Source organism: Oxyura jamaicensis, chromosome 2, assembly GCF_011077185.1.
Source record: "Oxyura jamaicensis isolate SHBP4307 breed ruddy duck chromosome 2, BPBGC_Ojam_1.0, whole genome shotgun sequence".
NCBI lineage: Eukaryota > Metazoa > Chordata > Aves > Anseriformes > Anatidae > Oxyura > Oxyura jamaicensis.
Window position 1 is genome coordinate 69,174,848 of NC_048894.1, and position 20,295 is coordinate 69,195,142.

The 20,295-nt window shown below is 44.5% G+C and overlaps 1 long non-coding RNA gene across 1 annotated transcript; it reads right to left on the reverse strand.

Annotated features, from left to right (window-relative positions):
* Positions 1 to 268: 268 nt before the first annotated feature.
* Positions 269 to 5,005, reverse strand: LOC118162973. The gene is made up of 2 exons (XR_004748750.1): positions 3,715 to 5,005; positions 269 to 2,392 (listed from the first exon to the last, which is right to left on the reverse strand). It is a non-coding gene; the product is annotated as an uncharacterized LOC118162973 (long non-coding RNA).
* Between the last annotated feature and the right edge of the window lie 15,290 nt (positions 5,006 to 20,295).

A 20,295-nucleotide genomic window follows, 5' to 3' on the forward strand; every position in this document is an offset into this window, starting at 1 on the left:
CCATACCATGTATATACTGGTTTTCACCCAGCCTCCTGCACAGAGAAAATCAATGAGCACCCTCCCAGAGGGCACAAAATTCCCAAGTCCTTGCTGCAAGGACACAAGATGCTCTATCAGATGGTAGCTCAGATTTTTTTTTTTTTTTTTCTAGGTGATCAGGGTTTACTTCCTGAGCAGCCCACTGATTACGTAGGTTTGCTTTTAGCCTTGTCGTACTAAGATACTCATTTTGCTGTGTTGCTTCATCTAGAGTAGATGAAGTAGATTTTTTTACAGGGCAGCTAGAAAGCTGCTCCAGGGGAAGCTGCTGAGCAACCAGAGGAGCTACAGCACTGAATGGCTGAAACCTTTGATTTTTTCAGGAATGGGAGAAAACATCATTGCAAGGAGGTGATCAAAGAAACCTGCAGATATACCACAACTGGTCCTATTTTAAAGGGAGAATATATGTTTCTTTTCTGGCTAGATGACTACCAGAAAGTAGTTGCACTGGACCATTACTAGAGAGCAGTCCTCTGTCTGGGGTTGACTACCCAGCTGTGAGCTCGTTCAGAAGTTGTGTGTTAGCTCCAAACAGATACCAGGAGCAGCAAAACTCCAGCAGTAAGGACTTAGCGTGGTCGGTGACCAAAATAAGCGTCCAAGGCTGTGGGCAGGCTCGGGCAGCTCCGTGCTGATGTTGTGCTGCTGTCATCATGCTGCTATTACTACCCGAGCAAGCTCCGTTGAAAGCAGCCCAGCCAAGTCCACCCATGTTGCAGGTGCACCTCAGCTGCAGTGTGGGCATGCTCCGCCTGGCAGATGATAATCACTGAAGGGATGCATAACGTCAGCAACCCATCCTGCCGCCGCCTCCCCACCATCTGTAAGGATCTCGTGTCACCAGTGTGGACACAGCTGCTGGAGTGAGTTTACGAGGAGCACAACAGGCCTGCATTGCCCTGCGTAGGTGCAGAGCAGGCCTCAAGGCCTCCCATCGAAGCATTCCAGCACTGCTTTAGCATCAGCCCATCTCCACCAACGCCGTAATGACGGTGCACCTGTGTCGGCTGGCTGGCTCCGTTTTAACCACTGTTCCAACCTACCTTGCTCTGAGCCAATTTTGTGGTGAAAATACTGTTTCCTCTACAATCCTCACGTCACCAGTGAAGATGGGAATCACCCCGTAGCAGCAGCAGGAGGTTTCCCTACAACCCTCAGTCATAAAACCTGATTTTCTGAATGTTCATGGAAGGCTGGGTCCTTCACTTGAAGAGACACTGTCCTCTCTAGCATCGCTTCTGAGAAGTCTGTGGGATTCCCTGGCTTCAGAGAATGCCTGTCAGGCTTTAGTATTGCATGCAGAGCTGCCTAAGAATAAATACACAAGAAGTAAGAGCTAGAGGTCCCCCCATGGTGGTGTTCTACATTGCTGCAGTCTCCTTTCTAGCTTCACATGTCCTTGTGAAGTTCAGGTTTTGCCTGTCAAATGGGCTGATGGATTTGTTCCATATATACTACTATACATTTCATACATAATAAAAATAAAAACATCCTGCTCCACAAGGACAACTGAGTTCATTCATTCATTCTTTGGTCTGTGTTTCCTTCCCTTTTCTCCCCTCTTTTTGCAGATCTTGACAGGATTCCACAGCTAAAAAAAAAAAAAAAAAAAAAAAAAAAAACTGCACCCAATTTATACCAACAGTTGGAAATAAAAAGTCCATTTCTGTGTAATTGTTTTTAATGGGAATAGCCCATCAAGGTTCTTGTTCTAACATGCACTGTATGATTTTCGCACCAGCAAACAAGTTTTTATCTAGCACACAGAACTTATTCAAAAGGTGTTTCTTCTGCTGGGACTAGAGGCAGGAATGAGTCACGGCTGTTTAATACTCATGGAGTGCCCTGCCCCAAGGAGTGCCTCTGTTTTTCTCCCCTCCCTGTCTCGCGCTCTCTCTCTCAAGCCTTAATTGTCTTTAGTTATAACGCTTTTGAGAAATCACTCTTAAAATTATGACTCCTGTTAAATTTAATTAGACATGAACTCTGGCCAGATGAGCAGGGATGGTTTCATAATTGTTTTTCTAGTTTAAAACACTAGGATTCCCTGACCACAGGAAGTTCAAAGGACCAGCAGCAAAAGAAAGAGATAACCTTCATTCTCAGGGAGCACCAGCTTCACTTGGGATGCCAGCAAATTTATGACATGAGTTTGCCTTTAATTACAGATGGGGTGGGGCCTCTCCCATCAATAAACAATGGGGTTTCTGCAGGCCTGAAGTTTGCAACAGCAGAAGGCATTAAGCATGAGCATTATGGTAGCACGCATTCAGCGTACTTCAGCAACTGCTTTCCCTGAAGCTGAGTATTGCCCCTAAAAGGGGGTGGTGTTGCCCCATGTGACCCACTTAGAAAAAAAATAATAATAATAATTAAGCTTCATTGAGGTTATATCATTTTAACAGGCAAAAATGTACTAATATTTACAAATTTACAAATCCAGAAGTCATTCAGATCTGCAACGCTTAAGAAAGCGAGGGAACTTTACAGAGACTATACATGATATATACAAAAAGGACAAAGTGAACTAATAATCTAAACCTACAATGGGGCAACAATAATTGCAAAATTGTGCCCTAAATGTCCTGTGGCTGTGTTCTCATTGACCCCCCCCTCCAAAGGTGGGTAGGGATGGGGGGGGGGCAATTTCTCTCTGCAAATTTTTATTAAGCTGCTTCCTCACATAAAAGTAATTTCAAAGATGTGTAATTTTCTTATTTATTGAGGATCAACAGAGTATTTAGTGATGTATAAACATGCAGAGCAAAGTCTTTGCCTGAAGGTCACCACAGTCTAGTCAAAATACAGCTAGAACAGATTCAGAAGAGCATAATCACATAACATAAACATTGATCATATAAGCAGACAAACATGGAGAAGATGGAGAAACATTTCAGATGCCACTGTTTAAAGGCTTAATGCATATACAGAGCGTTTTGGAAAAAAAAAAAAAAAAGAAAAAAAAAAAGACGAAGGTCATATGACTCAGTGTCAGGATGAATGCCAGTTTTGTTAGAAGGCATAAAGTTGGGATCTGTAAACACGTGTGGCCTATGGTCAGGAGGGAATCTGGAGCAGGGCAAAAGCCAGATAAGAAAGGAATGCGAGGAGGTGTGGGGAGAGGGGGTCACACAGGGCATCGCCTGTGATGGCGGCAGACTCTAAACTGCATGGAGAGTGAGGAAAATCTGGAGAAGGAGTGTAACAGAGTCACTGGGAGGAAGGGAGCCTGAATTGAACAGAGATGCCTTTTGGATGAGCTATGATGGGAGGCAAGGACTGATGAGGATACCAGAAACAAACTGTATAATTTCTCCTACAAGTTTTAGCTAAATTCTGTTAAAGGAATATGTTTAGTTCTTCTTTCAAGGATTTGAGAAAAGTGCAAGGGGTACAGAACTGCCCTCCCCTGACCTATTGAGTAATCTCTCTTTATAACACCTGCAGGAAGAGGGACAAAAACTGCTCCCAGAAGGAGCAGACCACTATATCTGCTCATGCTTTGCTATGAATGTAATGTTCATTTAGCAGAGGGCAGTTTGTCCCCAAACTAAGGACTTAAACTTCAATGGAGCTGTGGTACAGTGTAATACTTAGCAGCCAAAACCCAGTGCAAATCAGAATTTCAGGGGCCATGAAGATGGGGAGAGAACATGGCCAAAAGCGGACTTCACAGCTACCTGAAACTGCAGTTTTCCTAGCTGAGGCCCGACTCGGATGCCCATGTGAGCTCCTTGAACCCTGCAAACATGGTCTTTGTGCCCGCAGCACAAGGGAGCAGACTGTTCATCCAGATGGAACTGCCAGCACTGCAGCTGCAGCCATCCTCATCTGTACCAGGCAAGGAGCTGTTCTCCACTCCTTCCTCTCATCCGTAAGAGTCCTCAGACACTGTCAAGAGGTCAGCAAACCACTGCCTCTCAAGAAAACTGCAAGCACAACCAAGTGGGATATGCCAGTGTAAGGTGTCTGCAAGAGATGTAACAGAGAAATAATAAAAAGTCATATTCCATCCTGCATAACTGAAAAACAGCTGGCCATTTTTCACAAAGACGAACTTTTAAAAGTCACAAGGAACTGCTTTGATAATATAATTGGTTCCTGGCACAAGGTAGACTGTGTAATCTCACTTGGTCCATCTAATCTCAAATCAAACCTGTGTTTTGTGGCTGAGTTAGAAAGTAGCTTTTAGAAAGATGGGCAGTCACAACTCCACTTCAGATGATAGCATGGCAGGGGTGGTTACAAGCTTCAAGAGGAAAAATCATCTTTAAAGGCTCAATCTGGATCACACATCCAAGAAGCTGATTTCTTAACTTCACCCTGTCACCAGATTCGTAAGCAGTGCAGGAACACCTCGGTCCTGCCCAGCTGTGGGCAGGGCAGAAGATTTTCTGGGAGAAGTGGTGTCCTGTATTGGACCACCTGGGAAGGCTCAGGTGGGAAAAAGACAAGACAGAGGGTTATTGAGGTAGAAAGCTCAGTAACTTTCCAGCCATGGCACTCGATCTGACAGAGTATTTTTAGTCTCAGAGTATTTTTTAGTATTTTTAATCTTGTTTCCCTGCTACCCTTAAATCATCCCAGCTACCACAGCTCTACCTCTGCATCCTGCATCTCACCTTGGAGAAGAGTATACATTAAAAAAATGTCAACAAAAGAGAAAACCACAGCAAAATACCAAAGCATATTACACCCCCACTGTTTGGCTCACAGCCAGATAGCATGGTCTTGAGACCTGTTATTAAGCTTTGCATAAGTAACCAACATTTGATCCTATACACATGAAATAATTCATGTAAACAAGCAAGCATTGCACTCATATGCATGCTGTCTCTCTCCTGACTTGCACGTGTAACACTACAATGTATTACTTTCATAAAATATGCCTTTCATCTTGCTGCAGCTAAAAACAGATCCACAGTTACGAATTCTCCAGGCATCCTCCATCCCAGCAGAGCTGCCTAGAGAAATAATTCATGGTGAAACAAATTGATCATTTATCGTTGATCATTGATCACAAAATAGAATTTGTCACAGAAATACATTTTGAGATCATAAGGTTGCTACATTTCTGTGCTGCAGCCTGCTCAAGACAACTTACCTTCTTCTGACAGGAAGCCCTGGGTTGTGTCTGCCATCTTAATACATCTTGGAGAACTGCATACTACAGGCAGGCCCCCACTCCCAGTACTTGAAATAAAAATCCCTCAGTCCATAATAAGCTTATGGGAGTTCTCACTAATTAAAATGAATAAGATGGGGGGTAAGAATCTGGCCCTCTGCCTCCTCCTGCATCACCTGGGATAGCTGTGGGCCTTGTCCCACTCCCCAGGGTCCTGCAGTCTGCCTGGGAGGTGCACAGAGGCATCTGTCTGCAGCCTGTTATCCTGGATCACAAAGCACATCAGTAAGGGTTCAACTCCACCTGCAGAACCAAACACATCTTTTATTTAAATCCGTTGATATCAGTTGCTGTGCACAGTTGCTGCACTGCAGCTACACACTGTATAGCAGAAACTGCTGTCTGCAAATGGTATGTGTTTTTTTATGCCCAGACTAAGCGGGCCTCAGCTCACCTCTCTTAATTATCCAAATCCTGGATCAACACTATTTAACATCAACCCAATACACAAAACAATACATAAAAGTAACACAGAGGGTCCAGATTTGACACAGACGTCCTGTCATCTAGCCTCAACACTCTCCATCCAACAGTTGTTTTCAGAAAAAGATGTAGCTCAGAAAAAAACAAACCAAACATTTTTTTTTTAAAAAAAAAAAAAAAAGATTTTTAGATATTTTCCTGCTGAATATGATTGTAGCAGTGCATGAAAGAACTAAGAAATGGTTGGTGTGGAATAGTTTTCCTTTTCTCTTCTATACTAACTAGAAGTGATCTGGAAAAATACAATTGCCTGGAAATCCATCTTTTGGTAGGAATCTTCCAGAGCCTCTGGTAGGTAATGTTTAAGGAGACACAGAATAACCTTGCAAAAGACACGAAAAGCAGGTGGCACCTACTAGTCTCCACATATTCCAAAATTTTATCTCAAAGCAGAAACTGTTCAAAACTCTTTCCTTTGCACACTTAAGCGCAAAGGATTTTCAAGATGACCAGGCAGCAGTTTTAATCTTCACCTTTGCAAGCAGCCACATCAATGTACAAGTCAGGCACCCCTAGGACAAGCTATTTCCCATTTACTCTTTTCAAAGCTGCATTGGATCTGAGCTTTATGAAGGGCACACCCTTTTTCTGGGGTAGGAGAGGAGTTTGCCTCTCATACCCTTGATGCAGCTTCCAGCTCCCACAAGGACCGTCCTAGTACTTAGCAATGGGTGTGGAAAGGCAGGTGGCTTCCACCCTCCCATCCCCTTGCTATCAATGAATTTTAAATGATTTGCTCACTGTCACAGGTAGCAACGTGCCGTCTGGACGGCTGCCTGGTTTTGTTCTGTAAGTGATGGTTGCTGGTAATTAGCAGTTAGCTGTACAGAAAACACGAGGTACTGTTTTTATGGGTCTAGCAAGCTGCAGACCACAATAAAGGCTGAAAATAACCCACACAGCTAACCACGTGTGTAAGTGGAGTACTTTCCACCCTCTGAACACAAGGAAATGCCCTCTTTCCTCAGCAGCAGTGGGTCCATCCCACTGTGGCATTGCACCAGAGTGCCAAAAACACTTGCCTTTTTCTATTTTCACACCTTTGAGGTCCTCCCCACCATTGCCTTTAAGACTGAAAATGACTGCCCAACTTGGCAATCATGTTGACAGTGAAAAATAAAAATAAAACAACAATGACCTATGCAGTAATGAGGCTGGGTAGGAGCAGAGCTTGCACTCACATATGGGACTTGTGAATATTATGGGGACATAACCTTTTGAGAGAAGGTCTTAAAAAAAAAAAAAAAAGGAAAAGATAAAGAAAAGTACATGCATAAGGCAATTGGATGAACAGAAATTGTAAAGGTAAGGTCAGGCTCTAAAAGAGGGGATGGGGGAACCACTGTGACCTGCTGAGCGTGCAGGTACTGGCAAGAGGCCCCACAGCAAGCGCGGTAAGGTGGCTCTGATGTTAGAGGCAGCTGAACATGCCACTGCTCATGCAGAGGCTGAGCACAGCCAAAGGGTCAGAAGCTGTGACAGGTCACCGCGGGCATGCCCTGGCGAAAGGGCAGCAAGCACTTACAGTCCCGCAGCAGCCCAGCAGACGCTGTGCATCCCAGGCTGGGGCAATCCCAAGCACAAATACAGGCTGGATGTAGAATGGATTGAGAGAAGCCCTGATAAGAAGGACCCAGGGGTGTTAGCGGATGAGAAGCTCAGCATGAGTCAGCAATGTGTGCTTGCAGCTCAGAAAGACAGTTGTACCCTGGGCTGCACCAAGAGAACTGTGGCCAGCAGGTCAAGGGAAGTGATTCTCCCCCTCTGCTCCTGTGAGACCCCACCTGGAGCCCTGTGTTCAGCTCTGGGGCCCCCAGCACGAGGACATGGACCTATTAGAGTGAGTCCAGAGGAAGGCCACAAGGATGATCAAGGGGCTGAAGCACATCTCCTGTGAAGACTTTCTGAGGGAGTTGAGGTTGTTCAGCCTGGAGAAAAGAAGGCTCCAGGGAGACCTTACAGCAGCCTTCCTGTACCTACATGGGGCCTACAGAAAAACTGGGGAGGGACTCTGTGTCAAGGAGTACAGTGACAGGACAAGGGAGAATGGCTTTAAACTTAAAGAGGGTACATTTAGACTAGATACAAGGAAGAAATTCTGTACTCAGAGGGTGGTGAGGCACTGGCACAGGTTGCCCAGAGAAGCTGTGGATGCCCCATCCCTGGAGGTGTTCAAGGCCAGGCTGGATAGGGCTTTGGGCAGCCTGGTCTGGGTGGGAAGTGTCCCTGCCCATGGCAGGGGAGTTGGAACTAGGTGGTGTTTAAGGTCCCTTCCAACCCAAACCATTCTGTGATTCTCTCCTCCGAAGAGAGTTTATATACCATAGGACTAACAGAAGTGGTATCTCTGCAAACAGAGGGATGGAAGTAAAGAATTCAGGGTTTTAAGATCTTTTACCCCACTTTCCCCTATTCGTTTATCTGAGTAAGAATAGTCACAGATTATATCTTGTACTATTATCCATCCACCTTGTTATTGGTTTAAGAGAAGGCTTTTCAAAGATGACATAGTGGTGTAGGAACATAAGTCTTATTTTTTTCATGGGATTTACAGTAACTCAGACAGCCACTTAGAAAGCCTCCGCCTAGCAACGAGGGATATGGGTTCATAGTAAAGCTGAAAGCTCAGAGAGCTCCAGCAGAAGGAACCTGCTGAAGTCCAAAGGGCAAAGTGCTGAACTTCATTCTGCTGGGATAAATGGTTCAACAGGAAAATCCTACCTGTCCCTTCTTCAAAGGACACTAGGGAATAAAAGGGGAACCCTTCTATTCATGAGACCTTGCCTCCCACTTCCTACACAAGGATCTGAGGCACAAGGAGAGAGGCAGCCAGCAACTGCTCCATGCCCTCAAGTCTATGGCAGAGCAAAGAACTGAAGCCATTCTGCCAAAATCAGAGCACCAGACTTCAATTGTGGGATTTATTTGTTCCTTCTCTAAGCAAGCATAAACGTCTTATTTACATGACCCCAGCATATTTGAGCATATACAAAGGCTTCTGCAAATTGGACCTGTGATCATACCCAGGCCATACTGAACCGACAGCTCCTCAGCAAGCCCCGCATTAGCGTATGCAATGTGATAAGGCATCAGCATTAGCAGATCATAACTCCTTTGCAGAAACAGCCGCTGTTAGCCAGCTGCCCAGTGATGCTCTGATTGCCTCACTGCTAGTACAAAATTGTTCCATTTAACCTGAAATTACACAGAACAAGTGTTCCTGCTGAGGTTAGCCTGTGTTTAATGCACAATAATTAAAAATCTTTCCACATCCTGCGTACCTATTAAAACGCTCTAATTGTACCTGCTAGGGGAGAGAGCCTTTGCAGAGAGTTCCTTTGGTATCAGCAAAGGAGTGCGAAACTCAGCCTCTTTTCTGGCCATCAGCAGGAGTAGGCGCAGCCCCAGTGATTAATGCAGCTGCTGGGTTACAAGGAAAACGCTCCATCTGACTGTCCTCTGACTCAGCCATAAACAAACCTGCTTTATCTCTCATTCTCCAGCCCTTGCTCCTAACTCCACATCAGCAAAGGAACGAATGGGACAAGATGAAAGATCCAGGCCAGGGCTTTTATTAGCATACCATGGCAGGGAAAGGGCAGGGAGCTCAGGGATGGGCTCACTGACCAACCCATATCCCCTACCCGATGCCAGGGAGCAGTATGAAAAAACACAGTTGGTGCACAGCCTTTGATGATGTGACAAGCTGCTGTCTGTTGATGCCTCCTGCCAACAAGCATCTTCCCTGAGCACTGTTCTCAGCCATGCCCAGGTTTCAGTCCTGTGTTTCTCCTGACCATGTCCTTCCCATCACATGGCACACAATCAGTGTAAGGAGTGCACGAAGCTCCCAGCTGCCTAGTGCAAGCGAGGCCTTTAAAAACCAAACCCACCTTTTCCTTCCTCTCAAAGCACAGCTTTGTCAATGGTTCAGCTGCAGACAGGCTGAAGGGACGTATGGAGACCAGCTCTATGTGCAGGGTGGCTGCAGCCACCCCGGCACTGCCTCACAGGCATTGTACTCTTGCTGGGTTTTACCACCCATTGGGCCATCTCACTGAACATCTCTGCCAAAAGCTTGTTATTTCCAACAGCTTTGTGATAGCCTGTTGCTTGGTTTTAACTTATTAAGGCCTTGCTAGAAACCTGCTCATACACCTCTCTTACTCTGCCATGTAATAAGGCAGTATTTATCAGGCAGTTGCAATGCACATGCAATTTATGGAAGCTGAGGAGCAGGCCAAAATACATTTATAGTTCTACTACTTTTCTTTATTACCGTGTGTTTTTCCATGTAGTGTGTGCTTTCCCTGAAAAGACAATATTATCTGGGCAAACAATACTGATAGTGATCACTGAATAACTCTTTGTATCACGAAAAGATAAAAAGCTAGACATTGTCCCTTGCCTGTTGAGATTATGAGAGAAGCAGATGGTGAACAGGGAAGGAGGAAAAATCCACATGGTCACTGTAATGCCCAGATTTTGCATGTGAAGCTGCCTAGATATATTTCTCTTACATGTTTTGTTGTTTGTTTGCTTTTTCCACTAGCATATTAATTTTTTGTGTGGGCAAACATACGCTTTTAAAACTCATCCTGACCTGCTAGGTCAGGTTGCCAATAAAACAGTGCTATCTTCAACCTGGGTAAGGACCGCATCTCCAGCCAGCATCAGGAGGGTCCAGCCCTTTCTGTTGCGAGACCCAAGACCCTGATCCACCACCCGCAGGTGTGCTCAGGACATCACTTTGACAAGCCCAGCCCTGCCCTCTCCTTTTGCCTCCTTTTCCCCACTGGTGCAAAATGGCAGCTCCCAGCACCTGCTGGATTTCCTGAGTTATCACCTACATTTTTGTACCTGGAAGCCTGGTCAGAGAAGGTGCTGAGCCATTCTCATGAGGCCTTTTGTGCTCCCAGCTCCCACCAAGTCCCAGATGAACAGCATCCTGAATAGCAGCGCATGGGAGCAGCAATGTGTCTTCCTTTCCCCCACACGGTGCTTATCACAGCTACTAAGCTCGTACACCCATTGGGGAAAAGGTTGCATCTCAGTAAGCTGCTCTGCTTACTTGTCCCTTTGGGGTCAAGGGACCCCAAACTTGTTCAAACACACTAGACTTTGCTACAGTGCAAAACTACGTGTGCAAAAATGTACGAATGAAGGAGCAATCACTGATGCATCTTCCAGTGGGCTGTGTTCTTATCACTGAAATGGAGCTACAGGGGCACACTCTTCTCCCTTGGTGCTGCCAAAGTTGCCAGCAGCCAGCTCCAGCAGCGATCTATCTGCTGCCTGCAGGAGGCACAAGAACCCATCCAGTTGCTTGCTCCCCACCAGTCTTCAGAGGAGAAGCATATTAATAAGTGAGAAGCCACAGATGGTTTTTCCTTTTTTAAAAGACAGCTCTTCTTTTCAAACCATGTTTCCTACATTATCTGCTTCTGCAGCAGACTGGTGTTGCAACATGAAATGGGTAACCTGTGTGGGCACATGACCAGCCTATGCTCTGCACCCTCCAAAAGTGAGAAAAACTCCCATCGAGCTCTACATAAGCCCTCTGCCATGTAAGTAAAAGGTGGCCTACACTGTTTCGCAAATCCACGCCTGCAGACAAGTTCCATTACGATCTGCAGCTTAAACCTAATGAACTGACCAAAGATTATCAGTGCATGCAATGGCTGAATTGCCTGTGGCAAAGCAGAAGGAACAGCACTTCAGCCTGACAACTGCACAGCACTAACAGTGCTGTCAAAATGCTTGTTGGCACCTGAACCAGCCAGTGTCATACTGTAAACCAGATCTGCATGTTTTCTTTGACTCTCCAAACACAGCTCATGGTCCAATACAAGCTGTGGACACCAGTACCAACTGGTATGGAAGAGTATGATTTAAGAGATTAATTTTATACACTTAATCCAGTTCTCAGGCTGATTCCTTACTCTGCATCCAGGGCAGGTGTAGTACTATGGACTGAGAAGCTAAGTTACAGTAGCTTGACAGGAACAAGCTTATCTAATGAGAAACACAAGGCTGGTCCAACCACCTCAGCATCCAGACACCACTGGGTATTCAAGGGCACATACCTCGAGGGTCACTTAGGTGCAAGGCAAGCAGAGAACAACACTTCCCCAGGTCTCTCTTCAGCATCCACTGAGATTTAAGGCAGATACTGGAATGACTGATTTGACTCAGATGCAATGGATTTCCTTTCATAAATTTATTCACTCCTTTTCTATGTAAAATTTTAGTATACAAAATGGACATACCGTGAATAAGTATCAACATTCATTTCTTTTAAACTTTGCCTTTTGCTAGACCTTGTATTAAACAATACAGTAAACCTTTATTCCTCATCCATTTTCTCCTTTTTTAGGGGTGTAGACTGCCATCTGACACCTCTTTTCCATGCTGATGCATCCTAGGCCATCAAAGAAATTCTCACAGAGTGGTTATTCTGTACGTCTCATCACACCAAACACATTTCAATCTACTTTCTCCAGTTTGTTTCTGAGATTGAGAGCCCAGACCCATGGACATACACTCTGACATATTGACACCATCCTTTCTGTTCTCATCTTTCATAAGGCAATTTCTTTCTTTCTGTTTTTTGTTTGTTTGTTTGTTTGTTTATTTTAAATGAGGATTGAGCACATTTCACATCTCAGTTACAAACTTAGAACTCTTTCCTGAGTGGCAACCACCAACTTGGTCCCCATCACTATACACAGCATTGGGATTATTTCCCCCTTCCTCATCAGGTGCCTCACCTTGCACTTCTCTGTACCATATTTTACTTGCCATTTCCTCAGCTAGTCAATATCACAAAGTCGTTCTGCAGCTCTCTACAATCAACCCTCAACCTTCTCATCCTCATACTTAAACATCCTCTGCAGATTTTCTCACCCTCTCCTAGATCATTTAACAGGTATGTTGAACAGCACAGACTCACAGGAGACTCCGCTGATAACTTCCCTCCATGGCCATGCTTCTGCATCTGCTTTTCCTTCCCCAAGCACTGACATCTCTCTTAGCACTCGGTGATGGCTTCTTGAATTCCATTAATTCTTTAATTACCATAGCACTAATCTTCCCTTTAACTGACTTTGCTCTCTTCATAATTACACCGTGTGGGTATTTATGGCTGTAATGGACATAAGGGACAACGGATTCACCAGAGTGGCTATAAATCTTATGATTTACACTCCACCCAACCGCTAACTTGTGTTAGAAAGCAAACCTATATCCACACATGCACATCACTTGCGAGATCAATGAGGCTCTTCACAGAAGCCTACATGCTGCTCCTGGAGGACTCGTTCTCCCACCAGTGAAGAGGTTTAAATGCCTGACGATTCTGCTGGTGTTGAATTTGCCAGTGGTGAGCACTGCTTCTGTGTGATTGAAACGAAGTCTGCTCCACTCATTCATTGTCACTATTAAGTGATTTCTGTAATTGTAGCACCAGACCTCATCTCTTCCCTAGACAGGGAGCAAGCAATGAGCAGAGCAGTGGTGGCTGGCACGCTGTGGCAGGGCCCTCTCCCAGGAGGGGCCTGGCCTTCACCATCCTGAAGGCATTAAAATTTCAGGACCACTTACTGCTCAACCCCCAACACCAGCTGCAAGGGGATACTAGACAGAACCACAGATGAAATGTTTCTATGATCTGGTGAGGAATGTTCTTCTTCTGCAGGGATTAGGGCACCCAGTGCCTGCCTGCACAGAGTCCACATGGAAGAGAGAGGCTCTCCTGTCATAGAAAGGTTATCAGATCTAGGAAAGGTCAGAGGAACATTAATGCCCGAGAAATATGCGAGACATGCAGATTCCACACAAATTCCTCCCCACTACTCAAGAGTTTGCAAATATATGTCTCTGTGTTAAGTACATACCCCCGCACATTTATTATTAGGTCGCAAGTGTTACTATGGGACAGATCTTCATGAATAAATTTGTATTTGTTAGTTCTATCTACTTCTTCCTTTCAAAAATGCGAAGACTCTCACACTAAATGCATTTGCAGGCATTTTTATCTTTTTGGATACTTCCATATTTGTGCCAAGACTGTTGAATTTTGTAAATGTGTTAATATTATTAGTATTATCTTCAATTTTTAGACAGAGAAAATATCTAAAGGGATTTTAATTGTCTAGATATTCATAGCTAGATACACCCCGAATACTAGACTCAGGAGGTCTGCATTAATAAGCTGTGGTTGGAAGGAGAAGGACATTTATGGCACATTTTTACACAGAATCATTTTCACTAAAAGAGATGTTTTCTTCTTACAGTTATTCAAGAGTTGGAAAAGTACCATCTGTTTTCATTAAAATTAAGAAATATGGTGTTTTCTGACTTCATTCTGTATTCATTTTTTTCCTGATGAGACTAATGACGGTTTTATACTTTACTGCAAGTCAGCACAGATAAGATCAACACCTCTCTGTGCAAATAATATAGGTATTAAGCCCTCCTTTAACATCTACATTAATGCATGACTGCCCATATCTTTCGGTGACACGAGTCAAACTCAATATTACTATATCAAGTAACTATTACTATTCAACTACTAGTTAAGTAACACTTTGGGGAATCTTGGTAATATTGATACCAAATGTTGGTTTGATGTATATTTACACAGATGCATTCCATTGCCAACAACTGCTACAGTGGCTTAAACCTTCCTGATACACAGTTGAGACATTTCAGATAGCTAAGAGAGAGTAGTGGATAAGAGACAGGATTCCTACTCTAAAAATCACTGTTTCTGCAGGGTTTCACCCCCTAACCAAGGCTTTGAAGGACTGCTGCCTTCAAATTATTGAGATCAAATGGACGCTAATGAATTTCCCCTGTTAATCCAGGCCTGAGCTCTCCCAAGAATAGCTTTTTGTATTTGTGTTTTGGAACTCCTCACATGGGCTTTGGAACAGCAGCCCTCTGTGAATCTTCCTGTCATCTCCCAGTAACTCACTACAAAAAGGAAACCACCATGGAAGACTGGAGCTCAGACGTTTTGGGGAGTTAGAGCCTTCTATCTTTTAATAAAAGAAGAAATGGAAAAAAAAAATCCAAGAAGTACCATAAGACAAACAATCCGTTTTTTTCTCAACTGGCTTTAATCTCTGCCTCTCTTTCGGTGGTGATGGCTCATGGTGGTGGTCCCAGAGCCAATGCTGTACACGAAGCAGCCACAGCTCAGAGCACAGTAAATCACTCCCAGACCCAAATTGGCCACAGATGCACAGCCGGCTCACCCAGCAGCACACAGGACAGTAACACTCAGGAAGCGACTTCAGATTCATCAGCTGAGGTAGCTTGGGTGACGCCTTTGCCCCAGGCACTGCGCTGGCTTCTGTTGCAGCCAAAAAAAAGCTGCTGAGCATGGACAAATCACGGAACAGAGATTAAAAAGTAGCTGAGCTGACGCATGTGCTTTGTATATCATCTCCTTTCAAGTAAGATTCGATCCAAACACCTCAGGCTTCAAATGATGGATTAGGGACGTGATTTGCTTTTTCCTCCATTATAAAAAAAAAAAAAAAAAAAAAGAAAATAAATCCACAATGTACTTTCTGAAAGGTGCAGCTTAAAGTGATGTGTGCACACCCAAAAACACAGAAAGCACCATGGTCCAAATGGCATCAAGATTTAAGAGCTTTTTTTTTTTTCCTCTTTCTTTTAAGAGATGTACTTTTTTGTATTGCTCACAAATCACATATGCAGAAGATGGCTTTGTGTCATCTTACCACAGATGACCAACGTTTTGCCAATACAATGCACAGAAGCAAACGGGAAAGATGCTCGGCCATCCCTGATACCAGAGAGCTCAGCACCCTGTGCACCATCGCTCTTATATTTCCCTGAAACTGATATGAGGGCGTGTGCAGCATCTCAAAAATTAAAAGGTTTCTCCAATATCAAGCTGCAGGGAACGGAGAAGGGCACTTGATGTCTTTCTGGAGCATCCACTCTGCTGGATCACAGCCATGCTGCAACCTCCAGAACAGCAAGGCGACACAGCCACGATTTGCAAGGAGCCTGAGGTCTGTAACTAGTTTTCACGCTACTTAAACCGGAGCAAAACACAGACAGTTGTTTTTACTTACGGTGTTTTGCAAACAGGCAGAACACTTGCAAATCACCCACCAGCTGAGGGGCAGGGGAGGTGCGGGACAGCCTAGAAGTACCTCCTGCACACTCTGTGGCATGTACCAGGGCATGATGTGGGGACGGATGCCAACAGGAGCTTTCAGCGTGCAAAGAATGTAGGACTCTAACACTTCCCACAGAGCCTGCTGCACACTGGGCATCAGCACGACAGGAAAAAACAAAATGCAACAAAAACAGGAATAAATTAAAAGGTAGAAAGAGGTTCTGCAGACCCAAAGGTCGCTCCCATGGCTTGTGCTCAGGGTTTCCAGAGCAGCAGCCACCGCTGGTACCAAACGGCAACAGCAAGTACAAGGCAATTTGGGATTCAAAGAGGTTATTGTGCCAGAGGCAAAAGTGGAAGTCATTGCTTTAGACGTGGCAAAGCCTCTGCTCTCCTGAACTGAGCACAACAGCAGAGGAAAGAGGCAACACCAAGGAAGCTGGGCTTTACTAAAATGATTTGTTTTGTTTTTAGATCAGCTTGCCTGCACCTGTCAGGGAGAAACCATCAGCTCCGTATAATCACGGAGATCTGGAGGGCAGCTCCTCGAGGATCATGCATCACACCCTGGTCCGGAGGAGTTTTAAAAAGTTGTAATAAACACAGTGCAAGCAAGTGAAGGCTAGAATGCAAGATCAAAAGGTTTACCCGGCATGCCTCGCTGTGGGAATGGGGCGCACAGCTGTGTACATGAAAGGGTTACACCCAAAAAATGAATACGATTGCCAACCAGGGTGGAAAGAAATTATGTTTACAATTGCAAAGCCTCATGCTTCCATCATCAGGTGTTACAGAACAGGAATCTTTCCCTGCAAAAGTTTCCAATTACCTTCCTCTGCTTTTTTTTTTTTCTCCAAGGAGTTTCCTTTCTTATTATTTGATTGGAATGTTCTTTTCTGTACTACTGCTTCCATGCTAACCAAGATTTTAAATAAAAAACAAACTCTGATGTCATAGGATGAACTGTATGCCAGTTCAGACAGAATCATAATGGAAAAAAAATGTTTGCTCTAATTCAGGTCCAACTTTTCAGCTTTATCCCTTCCCCCCCCCCCCCCCGAAAAAAAAAAAAAAAAAAAAAAAGGTAGCGTGTCCTCAAAGGACATATGCATACAGTTGTTTGAAGTTTTATTACCAAAAAAAATGCATTTGAAGGTAAAAGGAAGCTGCCATTGCTTTGCTCTCTTCCTTAGCAAATATAAGTTCTAAATACACCTTTATGCTCTTAACAACGCAATCAACTTAAAATTAGAAAATAAATAATAAAAAGATGCGCATCAAAAAACAACAAAGACAACAATAACTGACTTATAGGGATGGCTGATATTTTGAGGTTTGAGAAGCTTAGGATTGGGCCTTCCAGAAGAAAGTGCTTGGCACTGCAAAGAAGAGTTAGAAAGAAGAAAAAGTAAGGAGCCACCACAAAGCCCTTTGGGCTTGGAGCATGTCACTGAAGAATAGACAAGGACTTTGCTGACCCTGGAGGCCATTTGCTGGGAGGGAACTCGAACTCTTCCTATTACAATATAAGGTTAAGAAAATCAGCAGCAAACAGCTGCATTGAAATACTGCTACTAATAATATAGTATTCTGCTTTCCTGGGATGGTTTGAAAGCTTGCTGTATTTTATTGGACTTCCCAGTGATGTCAGTTTGAGGCAGGGCTTAGACAAGTAATTGCTGAAGGGCGAGTCTAAAAAGGGTGTAATTAGTGCAGGGAGTGTCTGATGTGGGAAAATGGCATTCCAGCTGGAGGGAGAGCCAGGGCCAGCCTGTTCTGGTCCCAGCGCACTCTCAGATACCGGAGGAAGAGTGCTCCTGGCCCGGTGCAGTTAGGTACAGCTGTGCAACACCACTGACCTCAGTTATTCTTCACCAATTACTCAGTCGGCAACAATTTAATGTCAAGCACTGCTCGCTGTCACGGAGCTGGGAATGCCAGCACGGCTTAAACCTTTAGGATGCACAGCCCTCAAGTTATTGCATCAGGCGATGGTTGCAAAACAGACAATTGCTGACTTCAGGAAGGCTGCATGGGTGTAACTGAGAACAGAATTTGGCCGGTAGCATTTGTACGGGTTTCACTGTGACTTGCAAGACAGACGCAGAAGAATCCCCATTCTGAAACAGCAGAGGAAGCACTACCTCCACTGCTGCCCATCTCCTGCCCACAGGAGTCACTAGTCCTCCTCTCATGAATGAGATCCCACATGTCAATCGATACATCCGTCCGCCTCTAAACCTCTCCTTTACAATCACTTCTCTCACAAATGCTTACAGCTACCAAACTGGGGCTGTAAGTACTTTGTACCAGAGGTCACTTGTGATGCCAAACCACACAGCTGCTCCTTCCCATGCCCATCTAGCCATGTGCTTCATTCAGCTTTTTGGTCCTGCCATTGGCAAAGGCTAGAAGAGCTCTGCAGCTTTTTCTTTCAAACGTGTCAATACAGCATCACGATCCCTGACCCAATGGCCACAATTATATGAATGTAGACGTTTGGGCATGACAGACTCATCCAAAGCTCAGGTAGCTCAGTCACCATGCCTTGTGCAGCCTGATGGACGCTGCCAGATCCAGCAGGCTAGGAGTCACTCAGTGATGCAAGGCTACAGCTCCCCTGGGAGTGCTCCACGACATAAATCAGCAGCATATCATGCTGCCCAAGCACACCTAGGGAGGACTCCGTTACATCAGCAAACAATCACTCAGTGCTGGGATGGTAAAGCCACTCCTAACAAACTACAGTTTTGATGTGCTTCCATTAGCTTCCTTCTCACAGAAGCCTTTTCATCTTTTGTCTATGCTGTCCCTTACATACAAAGCAAGCCGCCAGAAGACAGCACTCTCTTGAGGCTTTTGCAAGAGCTGCCGTGTTGGTCAGGGACCTTGTGTCTCTTCACTGTCCTGACTGACACAACTGTGAGATAGCAAAAAGCAGCAGAGAGGAGCTGGCTCAAGTCTGAAGGTGCTCTTATCATGCATTTTTACTTAACAGCCTGAAGGCATGTGTGCTGAGAGCGCAGTGCACACTGACAGCTCTGTGCAATCTGTGCCTTATGATGAAGGACTTCACTTGCACCAGGACTCCACACCCTCACTTGCCCCCTTTCCTTTCTGTACAAACCATAGAATAATTTCTCCTGGCTGCACAGAAGTCAGTGCCAATAACAGGTACTTTCAGGCCTAAATGAAAATATGCTTTCTTTTGACTTAAACCCCATCACCAAACTCATTTCGTTACTCTCAGCTCCCATTTCTAACTCCTCTGACATCTCAAAGCAAGAGGACAGCACAACACCCAGGTTCACCAACTGTCAATAAACATACTCATTAAACATGTTTCAAAGCCATACATAGAACAAAGCAAACAACACAGATATTGTTAATCCAATACAAACAGTAATCCTTTAATTCTGCACAGTGCAATCCATAGGCAGCCACAGGGTACTTAGGCTCTTTTAATAGGGAGTCCACCAGTTACACTGGTTGGTCACAGAAAGCTGACTTCTCATTTCTATTTAAGTGGAAATCACTTCACAGTAGCGTCTATGGGCATTGCTACTGGTTTCCCCAAATGAGAAAGATGAGAGGGAGTTCCTGGCTCACCTGTGGGAGGGGAAACAGCCCATAAAACATGTTTGACAAGGACTTGCTAATATCTTTGGAAAGTTTTAAATTTGCGTAAGTACCAGGAAAGCCTGAAGTCAGGTTCAAATTGTTTTGTGACTCTACAGTAACAAAAGTCACCTTTATTTTTTTTTCTAAATAAATATAAGTAATTCCATGGCAGGGTGGAGTCTGATGAACTTCGAGGAAAAAACAGGGTCTTTTCACTTCAGCTTTATGCACATGACACGTTAATGCAAACACTCTGGATGATTTGAAGAGCTCATTAAAAACAGGGTATTTTCTTCCTTTTCAGTCTTCCTCAGTCTCATAAGCAGTACTAATCACTGGAAAAAATAGAACTGCGTAACTGATCCTTCAGAACCGTTCCTCTTTTAAGTGCTCTAATAACAACTTATAATAGCAGAAATGTGACATCTTCAGAAAACTATGTCCCTGTCACCCCTACTCAGATATGAATTAGTCAGGCCCATTTTAATCCAGCCTGGATCTCAACTCCCATCAGTTGCACCAGGAGTCGAGCTTTTAGCAGGATTAAGCCCTTGGTCTGGTCCCTACCCATCCCCAACAATGAATTGCACTCTGTGCTGCACTGATGCTCCTGATGTCATGGAGGCAAGTCACTGCAAATCTGCCACCTCAGCCACATACCCTCACAGGGAGTGGCTTTTCAAACAAGTTAAAATGGCGCTGAGAAGTGTCTCCAGCTCTCCCTGCTGTTTCTGTGGTTTGCCTCTCAAGTAGCCGATGTTTAGTCAACAGTGATGGTTGGGAGCTGAGGTCAGGTTTGACC